The sequence below is a fragment of the Triticum aestivum genome, chromosome 3B (assembly GCF_018294505.1).
Source record: "Triticum aestivum cultivar Chinese Spring chromosome 3B, IWGSC CS RefSeq v2.1, whole genome shotgun sequence".
Taxonomy (NCBI): Eukaryota; Viridiplantae; Streptophyta; class Magnoliopsida; order Poales; family Poaceae; genus Triticum; species Triticum aestivum.
In genome coordinates, this window is record NC_057801.1 from 798,733,062 (window position 1) to 798,740,964 (window position 7,903).

Below are 7,903 nucleotides of genomic sequence, written 5' to 3' on the forward strand. Positions count from 1 at the left end.
CGAGCCTATTGGTGACGACACAGAGGAACTCTCAATGAAAGCACCAATGTCGGTGTCAAAACCGGCGGATCTCGGGTAGGGGGTCCCGAACTGTGCGTCTAGGCGGATGGTAACAGGAGACAAGGGACACGATGTTTTACCCAGGTTCGGGCCCTCTTGCTGGAGGTAAAACCCTACTTCCTGCTTGATTGATATTGATGATGTGGGTATTACAAGAGTAGATCTACCACGAGATCAAGGAGGCTAAACCCTATAAGCTAGCCTATTGTATGATTGTTGTTATTGTTGTTGTCCTACGGACTAAAACCATCCGGTTTATATAGACACCGGAGAGGGTTAGGGTTACACAGAGTCGGTTACAATGGTAGGAGATCTACATATCCGTATCGCCAAGCTTGCCTTCCACGCCAAGGAAAGTCCCATCCGGACACGGGACGAAGTCTTCAATCTTGTATCTTCATAGTCTTGGAGTCCGGCCGATGATGATAGTTCGGCTATCCGGACACCCCCTAGTCCAGGACTCCCTCACCCACACTGAGCAGAAAATGCTTCCTTGGACCGGCTGGGTTCAATCGGTTGGCCATCGCGTGCAATTGCCGTGATCGTGAACCTTTCATCCTGGCGCAACTTTTTCTTCGGGCCACGTCTCGTTACCTAAGTTTGGCTCGATCCAGAGGGCTAGAAAAGAAGAAAGAAGAGAGTTAATATGTGTACATACCAAAACAATTAATGCATCAATTAGCTAGTCAGCACATGCTAAATTAATAATATATATACCTCGCCGGACTTTCCATCAGCTCCTTCCTCCATTCCGTCACCGGAGCCGGCATCACAGTCTCCTTCTTCCACCGGCATTCTGTCACCGGAGCCATCATAATCATGTCCTTCCATCTCCATTGTTCGCTCACCGGAGCCTGCTTCACCCTCTCCTTCCAGATAATCGGTGTCGTTGGGAAACGACAAGACTACATCAGCTCCTCCATGGATGATGTCCTCCAACAACTCTTATTCTTCTAAGTCTCCTTGATGATCCATAGTTTCTGCAAATATTACAACATGGAAATTAATATAGAAACATGAGAGATGGATATATTAGTGGAAAAAATAGACGCTTCTACGGTTTGGGGTGGCCTCGACGACGCTTCTAGGGTTTGGGGTGGCCTCGGCAATGCTTGTAGGGTTTGGAGAACTTCGTACCATCATGCCCTGGTTAATTCCATCATGCCCCTCGACGACCCTTGAACTTCAAACCGTTGGCGACCCTCGACCCCTAGGCGTTCCTCGACCCTTGACCCCTTGACGACCCTCGCCCCTCGAACCCTCGGCGACCCTCGACCCCTCGGTGACCCTCGACCCTCTACCCTAGTTCCCGACCCTCTACCCTAGTTCCCGACCCTCGACCACTCGGTGATCCTCGACACCCTCGTTCCCTATAAAAATTAAGAAGCGGGAGAAGAAGAAAAAAAGAGGAGAAGAAAAAAAAAGAGGAGAAGAAGAAAAAGTAGATAATCTATTTTTTCCTCTTCTCCTCTTTTCCTTGTTCTTCTCCTCTTTTTTTCTTCTTCTTCTTCCTATTCTTACGTTTTTTCGACACCCCCCTTCATGTCATTCCGACGTCCCCCTCATGTCATCTTCGACGTCCCCCCTCATGTCATGTCCGACGTCCCCCTCATGTCGATGTTATCGGGGAGGGGTTAGACGACAACGACACTCACCCCCTCATCACATGCCCGACGTCCCCGACCCCCTCATGTAATGTCCAATGTCGCCCCTCACTTTAACAAAAAAAAACTACCTTAGAAAAAAGACTTGTTTCGCCGCGGAAGCTCGGTGCGACGTGGACTCGGTGCAAACACTTTATGAAAATGCGCTGGTGGTCGAGCCGGGCGGTTTTCTTTTCCTTCTTCATTTTTTCCTTTGTTTTTCTTATATGTTTGTTTTGGTTTTCACTCTACATTTTCGTACATATGAAAAAAAAAATAAGTTTCTATACAAAAGTGCGTAACTTTTATGAACAAAAAAAATCTATGAACAAAAAAATCATACATTTGAACATATCGGGCGCGGCGACTCGCCCCGGGCATAAAAACCAAAGACTGAAGACCAAAACCGAAAAGACCGAGAGCGAACCCGAAAAGACCAAAACCGAAAAGACTAAATAAAAAATGGTCTGCAGAATGCTAAGACCAAACTAATTATGATCTGTTCGGTCATCATTCAGGGTGGACGCAGCGAGCGAGCTTTTTGGCCCGCTCGTGGCCCGAGGAGGACCGGACCGCTCGGTCCCAGCCCGCTAGCAAAATTGGCCGGTCCGGTCCAGGAAATTAGGCCCGCTCAGCACTCGGTCCGGTCCGGTCTTTGACCGGGACCGCTCGGCGGACCGAGAAAGCGCATTCACCGCCGCCGCCGTGCTTCGTCGTCGTCGCCACCGGCATCCCCTGAGTGAACCATCATGTCCAGGAGCTTCCCCTCACCTTCCTTCCTCTCCTCTCTGTGCCCCATAGCCTCTTTTTTCCGCTTGCCGTCGCTGCCGTGCGTGCACTGAAGCCGTTCGCGAGTTCTCGACCATGCCAGTTCACCGTCCATGGTGTTCGAGCGCCGGAACAACTTCTGTGTTTGTCTTCCTCCCCTCCGGTCGTGTCTCCAGCGATCACCGTCCACTCGCGATTCCATTTTTGTGCCGATATCGCCAGCAGCCTCATGCAGCTCGGCGACCCCGACGTGCTGCGCTGCCTCGCGGGCAGCTCGGGCAGTCGCCAGAGGGGATGCAGAGCATGGGAACCACCTTCTACACGAGCGGGCTCGGCGTCGGGAACTTCCTCAACAGCCTGCTTGTGACGTTTGTCGACCGGGCTACCAGGGCGAGCGCCGGCAAGAGCTGGATCGGTGACAACCTGAACGACTCGCACCTCGACTACTACTACGTGTTGCTGCTGCTACTCTCCGTGGTGAACATGGCGCTCTTTGTGTGCAACTAAGACCAGAACTGCAGCTAAATAGGCACTAAACAGAAGCTGGAAGGACAAGTTGGCTCGGTCCCAACGAGCCGAAAAAGCTTGACCGAGCTGGCATCACTTCGGTCCGGTCCTGAAAATACAAACCGCTGGCAAGCTCGGTCCGGTCCGGTCCGGACCGCCGGCGGTCGGTCCAAACACCGGCTCGGACCGGGACCGGACCGGACCGGACCATGTCCAGGCTGAGTCATGATGTATTGAGGACCGAACAACCCGTATAGACCGAATAGCCCAACCGTGCAAGATATTGGTTAACCTAAAGCCCATCTAGCAAGCCCAATCTCTCGTCCTCACCTCACCTCAGAGACCGAGCCGCCGTGCCCCTCGACGCAGACAAAGGAAACCTAGCCACCGCTTCACTCGCCTCCTCTTTTCTCTCCCTCGACGAACCCTAGCCACCACCTGCCGGCCGCCGCTCTGGCCCGATGCCCCGTCAGCCGTGAGCCGTGACGACCGTCGCAACACGGCGCACATCGCCCGTGCTTTAGCGACCGATGAAGAACTGCACCCTGAGCCACGGCCCGGACAGGGACAGGTGACGACTGGTTCCCCATGCCCCGTGCCGCCGTGCCCCGTGCTGCTGTGCGGCAGGCCGCCAACCCCGACCCTCCTGCTCGTTTGATCGTCCGTGGCACATCCATTTGCCGCCGGTGTAGCAGCTGGCTGCTGCTGTTCATCACCACCACCGCACCACTCATCCTCTTCCACGCCGGTCACCAGCTCGCCGCCTTCTGTCGTCTTCTGGTGCTCAACCTCTCAACTGAAGGTGAGTAAGCTACTACTCCTGGTGTGCATATGTGATGTACAGATTGTTGTTCATTTAACTGCATCAATATATTGTTCATGTTCTATGATGTTCAGCTTTTGTGATGTTCAGATTCAAGTAGATGTAGTGCTTCCTTGTAGTTGTAGCCTTGTAGGTGTTGCTGTTGGAATGCTTAATAGCTTTTTGTTGGTTTCTATGTTCATGGCAGAGTGTACCATGCTATTTTTATGTTTTTTTTGGAATGGTTACTATGTAGAGAGGATACCAAACAGACCAATGTCATTTATTAGCTGTGAAAAATTACATTATCCGGAATGTTTACAGATTTGGAGGACTTGATTGTATGCTCATGTCAATGTTGTTTGACAGACCAATCTCCTCTCTTTTTCGTAGATGTTTTCTATATCAGAATCTGAACATAATGAGTTGAACGAGAAATATGGCACATTTATGAGTATAGAGGAAGATGCGGATGCGGAAGCAGCTGCTGCAACAGGAGGTGACGAGTCCGTCTTACGTAGTATCATGGCAGATCAAAATGTTGAACCAAATATTGTCGAAGGTGCCAATATAGAAGCTCATCAAGATGACAAGCCAAATGGACAGAAGGAAATGGCCTCAAGATCGCAAATCTGGGAGCATTTCACCAAAGTTTTTTATGATAAGGGGTTAGTGAAGGAAGGAATGTGCAAATATTGTAACCGGCCAATTCAAGCTACTACAACATGCAATGGGACAACAGCAATGTGCAGGTATTTCATTATATGCAAGCGTAATCCGGATAGGAAATTGGATCCAAATCAGACCACTTTGCAAGCAACTCCGGGAGATGGCATCAGCAATTGGAGATATGATGCGGAGGCAGTTAGGAAGGAATTTACTGTAATGGTCATTGAGGATGAGCTACCTTTTGCATTTGGTGAGAAATCTAGATTCAGAAAGTTCGTTTTGGTTGCTGGCCAACGCTTTAGTCCACCATCAAGAAGAACTTGTACCTGGGACACTGTCAAAGTTTATCTAGATGAGAAGTCCAAGTTGAAATGTTTTTCAAAGAGAATTGTGGAAGTGTGTGTGTAACCACAGATTATTGGACTTCTCGGCAGCAAGATGGCTATATGGTAGTGACTGCACACTTCGTTGATGAACACTGGAAATATCGTAAGAAGATTATCAATTTCATCATGGTGAAGGGCCACAAGGGGAAGGATCTTGGGAAGAACTTGCAAAGATGTTTGATGGAATGGGGGTTAGAAAGAGTTATGATAGTCACCATGGATAATGCAAGCAATAATGATGGCTGCATTGTTCACTTGAGAAAGTGTTTGGTTGATGCTAAGACTAGCATAGCTGATGGAAAGTTTCTGCATATGAGAGGTGCATCAGATATTGTCAACCTTATTGTACAAGATGGCCTAGAAGAAGTTGAACTTTCAATCAAACATGTCCGATCTGCCGTGCGATACATAAAAAATGGGACTTCTCGGTTGGTAAAATTCAAGGAACTAGCATTGGAAGAGAAGGTTCAGAGCAAGGCATTCTTGAACCTAGATGTGTGCACTCGTTGGAACTCAACTTACATTATGTTGAAGGCTGCCATCATCTATGCAAAGGTGTTTACAAGGTATTGTGAATATGACCCATTGTATGTGTTAGACTTGTCTAAAGAAAAAGGAAGATTTGGGTATCCAGATGAGATCGATTGGGAAAATTCTAGAAAAATGGCTGCCTTTCTTGGGCACTTGTATAATCTTACCGTTCGTGTGTCATCCTCACTTCATGTCACTTCCAACAACTTTCTTTTCGAGGTTGGGAATGTACACATCTTGGTTATAAATTGGATGAGTAGTACAGATCCTTTGCAAAAAGCTATGGCAGAGAGGATGAAAGAAAAGTTTGATAAATATTAGGGGTCTTGGCATGAGAATGAAAAGGTGAAGGAACTGGGTCCTATTGTGAATGAAAGAGGGAAAGGGGAGAAGAAGGAGAAGGAGAAGGAGAAGGAAAATATCAACTTGCTAATTTTCGTTGCTGCAGCTCTGGATCCAAGGTACAAGCTATCTGATTTCACTAGGCTGACTACTTTGGAAATTTTTGGTGCTGAGTGTGGAGAGAAGGTGTGGTTTGCTGTTAACAAATGTGTTCGTGAGTTGTTTGAAGAATACCGAGTAAGATTAACTACACCGGAACCAATAACACCAGCCTATAGCCAAGTACCATTAGAAGGAGGAGGAGCAAGTATGATGAAGCAACTAATTGCAAGCAGGTTGAGGCAAAATAATAGTGGAGGAAGTGCAAGTAGTTAATCTGAGCTTGAAAAATTCCTTGCCGAAGACTATGAAGACCCTGATAAAAAAATTGACATCCTAGGATAGTGGAAAGAGAATTCATCTAGGTTCCCAATCTTGGCAAACATGGCTCGTGATATTCTTGCTATCCCCATTACAACGCTGGCTTCCGAGTCAGCCTTTAGCACAAGTGGACGCATACTTGATGACTTTAGGACATCTCTAACTCCATTTATGGTACAATTTTTAGTTTGTACGCAAGACTGGCTGAGAAGGTCAACAAATCCTGTCGACATCAAGGAGAACTTGGAAGAATTAGAAGAGCTAGAAAAAGGTAAATCAATTAGCCAACTTATCCATACTATGCACGACATACTAATATATGTGCATGACTTGTCAACTTTAGTAGAAGAAGGTAAAGCAAGCAGTAGTAACTTTTGTACAAAACCAATGTACGGAGAAGTTTGTATGCATGAATTGTCAACTTTAGTAGATTAGAAATGGACTAGCACGAGTCTTACCAACACTAAGATTATGAATTTGATTGAATCTACTTGTTGCAGAGTTGATTGAAGAATTTGGTGACAAGGTGAAGAGAAAGCGCAAGGTCAATGCTGGTGTTGTTGCTTCTTCCATGGCCAAGTCGACCAACAAAGTGAGATCCCCATATCCACTCATGGTTGAACTGAAATCATGTGGAATGTGTGCTATTCTCATTATCTTGTGCTTGTAATTTGTGACAAGACTTAGAGAATTGAGAATTGAGAGTGAGAGTACTGTGTTGATGTTAAGTACTATGTGGTTTGCTGCTTATGTCAAGTGTTGAACTTATGTGGAATCTTATGTTTGATGTTTGTTGTTGCACTGAAATCGTGTACTGAACTTGATTTGTATGATGACAAGTACTATGTTGTCAAGTACTATGTGGTGGTGTTGCTTGCCTATTTGCTGCTGCTTGTTATCTTATTACTTCCTGTCAAATATAAATGATTATGCATGCATGAATCTTGTTGCTGGACCATGAATCATGTCTTCTTACTTCGTGTTGTATGAATCTTTTTTACTTGTCAAATATAAACAAGTTTTGGTACTTTGTTACTTACTGTGAAATGTAAACATGTATTGGTACAACCATACAGGAAGTAACATGTAAAGATGTATTGGTACAACCATATAGGAAGTAACATGAGGAAGTAACATGAATGTACTGGTACAGGAAGTAACACTGATATTAGTTGTAGAAAATTAATTTGGTATGTTTGGTCGGGACCTAAGACCGAATAGTAAAGACCGAAGACCGAATAGTGAAGAACCTAAAAGACCGAAATTATTTCGGTCTTTAATTCTGGAAGACCGAATTCTTGGAAGACCGAACCGACCAAACCGAAAAGACTGAATGCCCGGGGCTAGCGGCTACGGCGGCCAGACACGGTGTGTCCGAACGTCATAACCGTACTTCATTAGACATGGTGCGATCTATGATGTCTCTTACTGATTTACCACTATCGTTTTGGGGTTATGCATTAGAGACAAACGCATTCACATTAAATAGGGCACCGTCAAAATCCGTTGAGACGACACCGTATGAACTATGGTTTGGCAAGAAACCTAAGCTGTCGTTTTTTTAAAAGTTTGGGGTTGCGACACTTATGTCAGCCTGATAAGCTCGAACCCTAATCGTAGAAGTGCGTCTTCATAGGATACCCTAAGGAATCAATTGGGTACACCTTCTCACTACCGGAATCAGGATCTTTGCCGTCTGCTAGCTGACGCCAAAGAAGGTCTTTGCCATCAGCATACAAAAAGCTGACGGCAAAGAAAGAGTGGACGGCAAAGAG